Source organism: Mytilus galloprovincialis, chromosome 5 (genome assembly GCF_965363235.1).
Source record: "Mytilus galloprovincialis chromosome 5, xbMytGall1.hap1.1, whole genome shotgun sequence".
NCBI lineage: Eukaryota > Metazoa > Mollusca > Bivalvia > Mytilida > Mytilidae > Mytilus > Mytilus galloprovincialis.
The window spans coordinates 84,665,914-84,679,264 of NC_134842.1; the positions used below are offsets into that span (position 1 = coordinate 84,665,914).

The 13,351-nt window shown below is 31.9% G+C and overlaps 2 long non-coding RNA genes across 2 annotated transcripts; both read right to left on the reverse strand.

The window, feature by feature from the left end:
• Positions 1-226: 226 nt before the first annotated feature.
• Positions 227-3,507, reverse strand: LOC143076568 (uncharacterized). The gene is made up of 3 exons (XR_012978697.1): positions 3,350-3,507; positions 1,852-1,942; positions 227-972 (listed from the first exon to the last, which is right to left on the reverse strand). It is a non-coding gene; the product is annotated as an uncharacterized LOC143076568 (long non-coding RNA).
• A 1,306-nt stretch (positions 3,508-4,813) lies between these two features.
• LOC143076569 (uncharacterized) lies at positions 4,814-10,324 on the reverse strand. Its single transcript, XR_012978698.1, has 3 exons — positions 10,218-10,324; positions 6,405-6,492; positions 4,814-5,529 (listed from the first exon to the last, which is right to left on the reverse strand). It is a non-coding gene; the product is annotated as an uncharacterized LOC143076569 (long non-coding RNA).
• Positions 10,325-13,351: the final 3,027 nt, after the last annotated feature.

The following is a 13,351-nucleotide window of genomic DNA, read 5'->3' on the forward strand; positions in this document are numbered from 1 at the left end:
AGAATGGAAACGGGGAATGTGTAAAAGAGACAACAACTCGACCAATACAAAGACAACAGCCGAAGGCAACCAATAGGTATTCAATGCAGCGAGAACTCCCGTACCATTCCTAATGGCACAGGAAATGTCATTTACATTGCAGATTTAGGAAACGTATTATCTTTCTTTTGATATTTCCCTATTATTCTTTACATTTAGAAACCTTTTCTTATATCATATGAACACACACATCGTTAGGATTTATTTTCTGTCAATATTGCTGTTTCCAATTCATTCATTGTAGTAAAAGAACCAACAACCGAGGAACCACTCGAATTAGAAACCTTACTTGACAAATTATGATCGTCAAAATCCGAGGAGTACAAAGAAGCATCCTCCTTTACACTGAATACCGACTGCATTTCTATTGGAGAAAGAGCCATTCTGTTCGGAGTTAGTATGTCCGATGGGGTTATAGAGTTTCTTTTTAAAATAGGTTCTGATATTTTAAATTTTTTTGTCTCATTTTGCTGGTTCATCCCCTCAGATATGGTATCAATACTAACAGAATGATTGTTTTCAGATATACAGTCACTCACACCAGATGACGTCATGTCTGATGTACTGGTCTTGTGTAGTGACGTCGAATGACCAACTTTCGATGACGCATTAAGAGTTTTCTGCTGACGAAAAAGACTCATCAAATTTTTCCAAGGACGTTTCTTCGTTTCTCTAATAGGTTCTTGTTTTTTAATAGTGTCTGTGTTTTTTATTTGAGGAAACGCCAGTCTTTTACGTCGCCCATAATGATAAAATTTATAAATTTTCTTTTCACGTCCATCACGTTTCCGCTTCCGGTATACACAAAAATCAGCAGAAATCCATACAGCCACAATTATGACTGTTATTCCCATGATTAACACAACAAGTACGTCTTTCTCCATTTTTGGTAGATCATTGACTCATAAAGGTTGATATAAAGATGCCTTTATTCTGGAAAAAAAAGAAATTTTAAATAACAACTACAAAGGCTACAAATGATGTCTTTAACTAGTATGAACGTATTTCATATACTATTGAATTAAAAACTATTGATTTCACACAAAAAAAGGTATTTTAATTTACATGTAACTAGTTTCACAAATATCATACAAAATACATGTACATCGTTTGGCAGGTTTAAGCTATACATGTACTTAGCTTTACAGGTATCCGATATACTTGTACGTAGTTTCGCAGATGTCAAATATACATGTTCTCAGTACCACAGATGTCAGATTTACATGTACTAAATATCACATATGTCAGATAAAAATGAAAATGGAAATGGGGAATGTGTCAAAGAGACAACAACTCGACCATAGAACAGACAACAGATATATACTTATACTTTTTATCACAGATATCAAATACTAGTATACATGTTCATGTACTAAAGTTAAGCAATTTTCAGCTAAATAGACGTTCTTAGTCTCGTAAATGTCAGATATACTTGTACTTAGTTTCGAAAGACGCATGTGAGATTGATATATGTACTAAGTATATCTCAGATGTCTGATGAACATGTAATTTGTATTACAGATATCATATATACATGTATTTAGTTTAACAGACATCGGATATATACATGTACTAAGTATCCCAGATGTCAGATATACATGTAACTAATATCACAGACATCAGATATACATGTACTTAGTTTAACAGATATCAACTACATTTATACATGTACTTAGGTTCACAGATATCAGATAGAGATGTAGGTAGTTTAGCAGATGTCAGGCACACGTGTGCGTAGTATCATATATATATATATATCAGATATACACGACTGTACTTAGTTTCACAGATGTAAGAAAATTATGTACTTACTTTCGCAAATGTAAAATTACCCGGGATGTCAGCTTACTTGTATAATGTAATGGAGTTTCATATTAGATTTCTATATATCCATGATTTATACCTTAAAAAATAGCAATAACATTGACATTTATTTATGAAATATTAACAAAACATAATTCAGAGAAATGAAATTGTCTTATAATAAATTTAATTCAATGTTTGATAAAGTATATCTTAATGTCAGGTAATACCGTATTCTCTTGTTAATTCGTATAGAGGAGATGATAGAAATAAGAAGATGTGTAATGAGTGCCAATGAAACAAGTCTCCATCCACGTCACAATGTGTAAAAAGTAAAAAAAAAATGAAATCAATACGTTGTAATTTCATGCGTCCGAAGCGCTTTTTTGGATTTGCCTTCATTAGAAACGCTCAAAGCCGAATATTTGATAACCAATGATGCATAACGACCGAACACGTTAAAGGGCTTTTTGTCAACACAGGCTTGCTCGGTTTGATGGGATGAAATAATGACAAACAGACAAATATTTAAGAATTGAAAACTGTCATTTATTTTTAAAATGACGAAGAAGCAACACAATAAAAACATGTTTAATGAAATAAATAAATCATATTTATAAACAACATATATGGTTATAATAACAAAACCTTATTGACCCATCCCATCAAAGATGGGGTTACATTCGCCCATCAGAGTTGGTGTTACATTCGAATATAAACACTGACATATTGTTTAACCAAATAAAACATGAATACTCAATACCCATTATTAAACAAAAATGAAATATTTCAATTTAAATTGGTTAAAAAATAATGAAAAATCCGAATTAGCTACATTTGTATCCAGGGAGGGATGGTAAGTATAATTTTTAGTTTTAAAATTTTTCTGCCACTTCTAACTGCAACTGAAGCGCCTTCTGGTATTATATAACATGATCAGGGGAAGGAATAACTTGGTATTTGCGTTTCTCTCCCGAATAAGGACAAAGAGTTATGCCGCTTTCCATAGTACCGCCTAGTTTGCCAAAAAATCATTTTGAATAAAATTAGCATTTTTGTCAACACATGCTTGCTCAGTTTGATGGGATGAAATAATGACAAACAAACAAATATTTAAGAATTGTAAACTGTCATAAAGGGCTATAAAGTATCAACAAAAAAAGGACTTAGACAATAGCCAAATCCATGTAAGGCTAACTTTGCCTGATGGTTATGAAACCTTAGTTTCTGTATAGTTTCAAAATTTTTAATCGGAAAATTGTAAAAGAATTTATACCAATGTAGATAGATTGTTTAGATAGGTCAACTACTATCAAAGTAAACAATTTCTATAGGTCAAAGCACGGTCTTTAACACGGAGCCTTGGCTAACACCGCACAGCAAATTATAATTAAAGGGTCCAACATAACCAGTGCAAAATATATTAAAAAAGGATTCAACGGTCTAATCTATAAAAAAAAAAACGAGAAACGAGAAAGAAGAAACATGCAATAAAAAAAATACTTACATAGGTATTCAATGCATTAAGTATTTTTTCCAGATAAAACAGTATTCCTTTTAATTTCTATGAGAAATTTACAAACATATATACATAAAAACTTGTTAATTTAATATACAAATTGTTTATATATTAAACATTTAATCATTCCACTCGATCACTACTTATTTGAAAAGAATTTATGTTGCTACATTTGTACCTAATCCGCTTTATCTGAATTTTTAAGAACTTCAAATCAATAATTTATTTGTATTAAAAGTTAAACCTTAAACTATTTCACAACACATGTGTTGCTTTTACAATACGTCCATAAAGCTAAATAAATAATCTATTTTTTCCTGATCAATTTTGAATTTAAATTTTTATTATACTACAAGTGCACGGGTGTCATTCGGTTTAACGAGAGAAATGATCGTGAAAGAATATCTAACGGCGGTCAAGTATTGAGAGACGATCGTGAAAGCTCTGGTAACGGATCGCGAAAGACATTTCATGTAAATTCTAGTTCAGAATCTTTGAAAAAATCGCTTAATTTTCAAACGCGGAACAAATCCGAACAAAAAATTATGTCTGTCAAAATGGTTTAACTTCCTCATCATAACTGTGAAATAAGATAAAGAAAATATGCAGTACTTTATGAAAAAAACACAAAAGGCGCAATGCATGTCTATGAAATTAATTACAAATAACACACTTTATATATGTACCTATAATTGTCATATTTCAGTTTATTATGATATATTTGAAATTTAATCTTTTGTGTATCTGATTGTTCAGTAAAATTAAAGTATAAACACTGGACACTTTTAATTTGCAAAACACTCATTTGCAAATCCGCCGCCGCCTCAAACAAGAGCTACAATATCATGTATACAACCAAAATGTGCGGAATTACATGGGATTCAATAATTTCATTGGTTTTATACTGTTACTTTCATATTTATTTTGCAATTTGAATTATAAAAACATGGGATTTTCAATATCCCATGGGACAGGGCAAAATCCCATGGGATTTACCATTATCCCATGGGATTTTGGTTAAATCCTATGGGATTTTTTTTGGTCCCATGGGATTATTGTAGTCCCATGGGATATTTGTTGTCCCATGGGACAAAAAAAATCCCATGGGACTATAATTATCCCATGGGATTTTTAATATCCCATGGGACAAAATAAAATCCTATGGGATTAAAATTATAAATATATATATATAAATATAAAGTTATGTGTATGTTACAATGAATGCTGTTTGGTAGTAAAATGTTTTAAATGTATACGAGTTTTTTTTATATTTTTTATATATACATATATATAATTTTTTTTAAATTTTGTCACAAACATGTTTTTTATTTGTTTATATGACAATAAAGATTATTCTTATTTTGGAATGTATAATAATAATATTTTACAGTCAAAGAATAAAGTTCTTTCACTGAAACAAAATGATGAAATTTCTAAATAAATGAAAAAATATTGTTTTGAAATCTTTGTCTTGTTTATTCTATTATGAAAAATAGAACTGAAAAAATATTTCATATTCTGACTGAATAGTTCACTCTTTTCATGAGGTAAGATTTTCTTTGTTATAGGTTCATTGCAATACTTGTATAGGCAAACGATTTGAATTATATATAACTTTGTGGTGTACATAATAGTATGCTTATATTTGCAAATTTATAATATAAACACTTTTTGTTAAAGTTTTTGCTTTCTTTATTCACAACTTGCTATGTACAATTATTCAGTCCACTATATAAGAGTGAAGTCAATAAATAATTTCATTCACTAGAATATTCCTGCAATTCTTAGACAAAACATTTTTTCAATCTGTTCTTCAAAGATCTTCCTCTGTACATCTTTATTGAATGGAGAGATTCAAATGAGAAGACAAAGCAAGTTTATTTAGACAACAACATTCTAATATCTTGTTCATTCGTTCCATCTTTCAATTGATAATTACATTGTTGTATTTATATGATCAAGTTCTTGTGCATCAATGATCGTGATGATATGACTCCTTTTTGTTTATAGTCATCATGTTGAAATTTCCTCTTTCAAATAAATGTAGGAAAAAACATGTTCCATTTCAAATTAATAAAAAAGTCGCACTATGGAGAAAAATATCAGCTTTAAGTTTTCCATTCAGTATTGATCTGTGAATGATGACCATGAAAATCCAGATTTCTGACCTACAAATACACAAACTCAAAAATTATCAGTGAAGAGATCAATAAAATGGCTATTTTATCATGTTTATGATTAATATGATAAACTTTCATTTAAATATTCAAGTACTAAATTACAGAAATCGCTTAAATTTTATAATAGTTTAGTTAAAGTACAGCTTATTTAAAATTATAATAAAAAAATATAGGCCACCGTTGAGTTAAATAAGATATTACATTTTTAATGCCAAAAAATGGCATTTTTGCACCAAAGGCAGATAATTTGGAGCTTTTTCAATGATATATGCATTTTAAAAGTCATCTGGGGCCAAACCAAATTGATTGTTTTGAATGATTTGGTGTACCATATGATAAAGATATAAATAAATTGAGTTATGAAAAAAAAATATTAAAACATTTTTCTGAAATTGTTATACCCTAGAGCCTCCTTAAATGTCATTTGATCTCTATTGGAGAAATGTCTCATTGGAAATCAGACTGCTAAGTGTTTCTTATTTTTATATCAACCCAGCCATATTATACCTGTCTAATATCAGGAGCTTGTACATAGTTCAGTGGTTGATGTTGGTTCATACCCGTCATTTTTATTTTTCATAATTTTTTGTTTTTATAAATTAGTCTGGTATATTTGACGTTTGAATTGATGCTCTGTTTCAAATTTGGTTAGTGTTGACTTTTATAGATTACTATAACATGTATAGGGTATGGGTTTTCTCATTACTTACAGGTCATCAATGGCCTCTAATAAATAATTACAATGCTTACATCCACTAAATTGAACTCTGATGGATAGTTTTATCTTTAATCATACCACATCTTATTTTAATAAATATTTAATTATTATTCAAGGACAAAATTTTTTATAACAGTGGACTTACCATTTAGGCTTTGTAGACCTCTGTAAATCTTATTTTGTTGATAATTTCTTCTGTTTATAGTTTCCCCTTTATCTTTCATGTTCTTGCCCTACACATAAAAGGGTAAACATCATTTAATGACAAAAATAACTACTACATGTATTACATAATTAGTAGGCAACTGAAAATTTTGTCTTATTTGTATATAACATCAACTTACTCATCATTCTTGCTGTTCAATATCATGAATATTATCATTATTCTATGAATATGAGGTCACAGTAAAATTAACCTTGGCAGGCAGACATCTTTTTTTATTTGATACCTTGTAGTCATTCCATACAACAAGTAGACCTATGCTTAAAAAATCTAAGGCCAAAATTAAAAATATGTTTGTTTCCCCTCCCCCCACACGGGTCAAAAATAAGCGCCCGAGTCAAAAAATTATTTTCACAAAAAATCGAAATTAATTTTTTCCTGAAAATAATTTGTTTCCATTTTTGGAAAGTGCTTGAAAGCAGAAGGATTGATAATCTAAATAAATATACTCAAATTGAGCACAAACAACTGATAAGTGGCCTGGACTGGACAAGTCAAACCATTCATGTGACCATGCTATGACAATCACATCCAGTTAAAAAAAACTAGAGGCTCTCAAGAGCCTGTGTCGCTCACCTGTTAATGTGTTTACTGATGTCGGCCATCTTCGTTGGTAGGCGGGGTCATTAGACACTTTTTTTTTTAAATAGATACCCTAGTATTATGATTGTGGCCAAGTTTGATTAAATTTGGCCAAGTAGTTTTAGAAATGATTTTTATACAAGTTACAAAAATGACGAAAAGATGTTCAATATTGACTATAAAGGGCAATAACTCCTTAAGGGGTCCTCTAACAATTTTGATCATGCTGACTTATTTGTAGATCTTACTTTGCTGAACATTATTGCTGTCTACAGTTTATCTCTATCTATAATAGTATTCAAGATAATAACCAAAAACTGCAAAATTACCTTAAAATCACCAATTTTAGGGCAGCAACCCAACAACAGGTTGTCCAATTCAACTGAAAATTTGAGAGGGGATATATCTTATTCTGATGGAAATTTAAATCTTGAAAGATTTGCCCTAAATGTCTTAGTTTCAAAGATATAAAGCAAAACCTGCATTTTACCACTATGTTCTAATTTTAGCCATGTCGGCCATTTTGTTTGGTAGGCTGGGTCAGCGGACACATTTTTTAAACTACAAACCACAATGATAATTGTGGCCAAGTTTGGTTAAATTTGGCCAAGTAGTTTCAGAGAAGAAGATTTTTAAAAAAGTTACAAAAAATTATGAAAAGTTGTTAAAAATTGACTATAAAGGGCAATAACTCCTTAAGGGGTCGACTGACAATTTTGGTCATGTTGACTTATTTGTAGGTCTTACTTTGCTGAACATTATTGCTTTTACAGTTTATCTCTATCTATAATAGTATTCAAGATAATAACCAAAAACTGCAAAATTTCCTTAAAATAACCATTTCACAGGCAGCAACCCATCAACAGGTTGTCCGATTCGTCTGAAAATTTCAGGGCAGATAGATCTTGACCTGATCAACAATTTTACCCCTGTCAGATTTGCTCTAAATGCTTTGGTTTTTGAGTTATAAGCCAAAAACTGCATTTTACCCCTATGTTCTATTTTTAGCCATGGCGGCCATCTTGGTTGGTTTGACAGGTCACGCCACACATTTTTTAAACTAGATACCCCAAAGATGATTGTGGCCAAGTTTGGTAGAATTTGGCCAAGTAGTTTCAGAGGAGAAGATTTTTGTAAAAGTTTACGGACGACGGACGCAGGACGACAGACGACGAACGCCAAGTGATGAGAAAAGCTCACTTGACCTTTCAGGTCAGGTGAGCTAAAAAAAACCTGCCTTCCTGGTCTGTTTACAAAGGGTAGACCCGGGGGAGGGGAAACAGACATTCTTTTAAATGTGGCCTGATAAAATGACAAAACCAAGAAAACTTATCATTGACCAAAGAACAATAAAATGCGGTCATGGTTTATATATGAATCTGCCATTCAGACATGCACACCTTACAATTGTTTCATATCTACCAAATATAATCTACCTGTAACTTTAAACATATGATAAACTGACAAAACAATGCAGTGTTTCATTGACCAATGAACCATGCATGAAAATGAGGTCAAGTTCATATAAAATATGACAGACAGCTAAGTGCATCTTACAATTATTTCATTCACTAAATAAAGTGGCCTCATTGCTTACAGTATCCGGAAAATAGACCAAACCACAAAAACTAAATATTTTCAAAGTTCCTTATACCCTGCCAATTTGTTATGGTTGTGCCTGTTCCAAGTCAGGATCCGATAATTCAGTGATTGTCGTTTGTTTATGTGTAACATATCTGTTTTTCAATTTTTTTGTACATAAATTAGGTTGTTAGTTTTCAACTTTCAACTTGGCTAACATGTGTAAAATCATACAAGTGTTGGGAAAACAGGAAGTTGTCGAGTGATGAATCTGAAAATGCATCACACGGTATAGCTGACTTATTTAACCCTGAAACCAAATTTCAGAAATCCTTCTATTGTAGTTCCTAAGGAAAATGGGACGAAAAATATTCATCGGACAAACTGACTGACGCAAGGATGGATGGACAGACAGGGGTAAAACAGTATACCCCCCCTTTTTTTGAAGTGGGGGCATAATTTTAATACGGGGCTATAAAAACCCATGCAAGATGTCAAAACAAAAAGAAGTAACCTAATTCTTACTTGTTAGGGGCTATTTATTTATTGTCGGTTATACATATAACAATACAACATATTAAAAAGGTCTGTAGAGCTTTTATCCGACATACATATATGACAAGCACAATACATTTGTACATGAAACATAAAGCTCATCACTGAGATAGTAGTCTCAGATAGAGGGAGGCGGGGTCAACCAAACTCCCCTATTCAATCTGAATGCAGGACAGAAAGTCACAGTCAAAAAGTCACACACTGTCACAGGACAAAAAGTCACAATTTAGTTTTGAGATTATTTTTCTTTGAACAAGAAAACACTCTTTTTGAATTTTTCTTGAAGTTTTATACATGAACATGATGTAGCAACTTTAAATTAAAATTTATTAAAAACAAATAAATCAGTGCATTAGGTTTGCGCACATTACCATTACATTTGCGCACAAAAATCATTACGTTTGTGTGCAGCTTTTGATTACATTTGCTCGCATTTTTTAACATGTAAATATAAAAAAAAAGATATAGTATGATTGCCTTTTACAGCTGACTATGCGGTATGGGCTTTACCTCGGGCTTTGCTCATTGTTGAAGGCTGTTTGGTGACCTATGGTTGTTAATGTCTGTGTCATTTTGGTTTCTTGTGGACAGTTGTCTCATTGGCAATCATACCACATCTTCTTTTTTATATTATGAACAATTTCCTAAAATTAAAAATGAATATATGTAATAAAAAGAAGATATTTCAAAATCTTTTTTCATTTATATTCAATCAATTGTCAACAAATTGTTTGTGACTTTTTATCCTATCAACTTTGTTACTTTATGCCTGAGCACAGGGGCTTGTTTAGTGGGTCAGACGAGGTTTTACTGTCAATGGCGATATAGGATAGCGATCGCCATTGACAGTAAAACCTCGTCTGACCCACTAAACAAGCCATAGGATAGCGATCGCCATTGACAGTAAAACCTCGTCTGACCCACTAAACAAGCCCCTGTGGCCTGAGTTTGACATGTGTTTGACTTTTTGTCCTGTGACTTTTTGTCGGAATGTCCTGTGACTTTCTGTTCGTTTACCTTCCATCTAAATCAGTGAACTGAATAATTGTTTTTTGCAGAAGTTCGGGGAGTGTTAAAAAATCACATGTGCAAGTTGAGAGTCAACACTTACACAGGGACTACACAATACACTCATATGCGGCTTAGCTTAGCGAAAGGTAGTGCGACGTAATCAGTCAAACAAACTTTATTAGATTAACTCTCTAAGGAACGATCGTTTCCATTGGTCAATTCAAACCTTCGACCTCACACCTTCGAAAATAGAACACACGTACTATAACGTTGAATGGACTGATTAATATTCACGTATCTGGTCAAGGTCGTTTAAAGCTTCCATCGACGTATTCTCATAAATGATTCCAATCACAATTCTAGCTTTTATAAATGTGCATGTGAAATTCATTGGTTTTATAGTTTTCTGCAATTGGTAGTTAAGTTTAAACTTTAAAATCTTAACAGTTTTCACATCTAAATATTCAATTTAAATTAAATGTCTCCTCTAGATCAAGTGACGACATCAATGTAGGATAAAAAAAAACTCTATTCAGATATTTTTTTCATTTACTCCCCCCCCCCCTCCCCAAGTTGCTTATCCTGCATTTTCTTTTACTCAATGATCCTCAATGGACTCGATGAATTAACGTTGTACTTGAAAAATGAAACCGTACTTTACTACAAACACTTCATATTCTTTTCCAAGTTTTATGTATTCGACATAGGATAGCGATTTTTTCTGATTCCGTTTACTTGAAGAAAAAAAAATCCCGAAATTGTAAGTAAATTCATAACATGTAACCAACCATGCTTTCTTAAGAAAAAACGGAGATGGCCAATCATGGCACAGGTGATGATTAAATGTAGTTTATAAACTCCAACGATATATTTCATTAGGTTTTGCTATTCTCGGTTGAAAAACGAACGTAAATTATATATTGTAAATATTTATAGACCGTTGGTTTTCCCGTTTAGATGGTTTTACACTAGTAATTTTGGGGACCTTTATAGCTTGTTGTTCAGTGGCTCCGTGTTGAAGGCCGTACATTGACCTATGATGGTTTACATTTATAAACTGTTATTTGGATGGGGAGTTGTCTCATTGGCACTCACACCACATCTTCCTATATCTATGTAAAAAGAAACAAACAGTTTTTTAAAAAGTGTTTATTCATTAAATCATTTAAATGTATCGATAAAAAGGTAAGTTTCTTCTTGTACATGCATTTAGTCATCCTTAATTTCTTGATATTTTGTTTATCAGTTTATCATACACGTTTCGTTTTGTATTTCATTTTAAATACGAATACATACTACATATATACTTTAGCGGATAGTTCAACAATGTTATGCAGCTCTATTCTTACAGTATAAAATTGAAGGATAAATGTTCATCCATTTAAAATCGAAAACAGTACATTTATATTTAAAAAAGAAGGTGTGGCATGATTGCCAATGAGACAACTCTCCACAAGAGACAAAAAATGACACAGAAATTAACAACTATAGGTCACCGTACGGCTTTCAATAATGAGCAAAGCCCATACCGCATAGTCAGCTATAAATGGCCCCGAATTCAAACAAGAGAATTGTTCCTTATAAACTACGATTTCTCACAAGTATTCATTTACTATTTAGTTCCACACATGCATAAGAAATAATCTTCGCCGATGTAACATTTCAATTTATTACAACCTGCCTTCACTGAATTCATTCAGGTGCACCAATGATACGATTAAAGTTATTTTGTTTCTATCTTTGGGGGACAATTTCCTCCGTTTATGGTACGCTTATAGCTACATTTTTGTACTGTGTGTATGTTTTATAGCATGAAAATAATAAATTTAAAGAGGGAATGTCAGTGCAACCCCTGATTAATTATTGTAATGGATCAGTATTGTGAGATACTTATTGTAAGTGACTACGACATTGTTATGATTATAACCTATCGTCAGTATGAAAGAAATTAAAAGTGGTTCATATATTCATCCGTATAAAAGCGGCACATGTATTTTATTTTATCCTTATATTTCTCATCATGCCGGGTACAAGATAATTGAGTTGCTGCATGCAAAGAACTTAGAATATTACTTAAAACAAAATATCAGTATAATATTTCGACCCCACTATTTGAAGTTAACAAAACATTTATTTATTTCTTTTGACCAAAGGTTTGTAAACTATACAAATCATTGTTTTTACGTTCGTAGTAACATAGTAAATTCCATTGTCGGTCGCCTGTGTCAATTCACATTGCTGATGTATTTAAATCTTTCGGCCAATGAAATGAGACGTAACAAGTTGTTTGTTTGTTGTACGCCAAAATGTTATCAATGAACTATCAAACGCTAAAGTCGACTGCATTTCAGTATACTTTTTCAGAATGTCAGCAAAAAAGAATCACTGGTAACCGATGAATTGATCCTGAATCAGATAAGATTTCCCCGGTACGTCTAAACACCGCTCAGGAGGACCTCCTGGGTGCACACATGCAGGACATACAAAGTGCACTCATGGCAGACCCTATATAGTCGCCGTCGTATCTGCACACATGATGGATGTATATATTCGTTATAGATCGTCATACACTTCTCATTTTAGAGTTAAATTTGCAAGCAACCTCTTAAGATTTTAAAATAATAATGCTACTAAAAATATATTATTTCCCCCAATTTTCGCAATTTTTTCGCCATATAAAATATTTAGGCGACTGTGCTTTTAGTGAATATAAACGATTACGAGGCCTCACGAATAAATATATGTGTCTCTGAAAAAATCAAACCATCTTTAAAGAATTTATTTCAGTTTGAATCGACTGTCTTTTGCATTAGAATTCCAAAACGTTAATGTTATTTACAAATGCCAATTTGTTTTCCGAAATAATAATTAAAGACGTTTAGAAATAACAAATTTTCACAGTTGGGAAATTTTCAATTCAAGTTATTTCATTTTGAAAACGTTGAGAAATATAGATCTTATTATATTTTAAATGTGGGCCGCTTGGAGATCAACTTGTGAAACCCTGCATAATTAGGGTTTGTCTACTTTCGTCTTTTTATATTGCCAAACATTCTATAATCAAGGATTTGTACAAGGCCTTGTTATAATGAATATTATCGCCAATATCACCATAATTAAATAAAGAACAGATACAATAT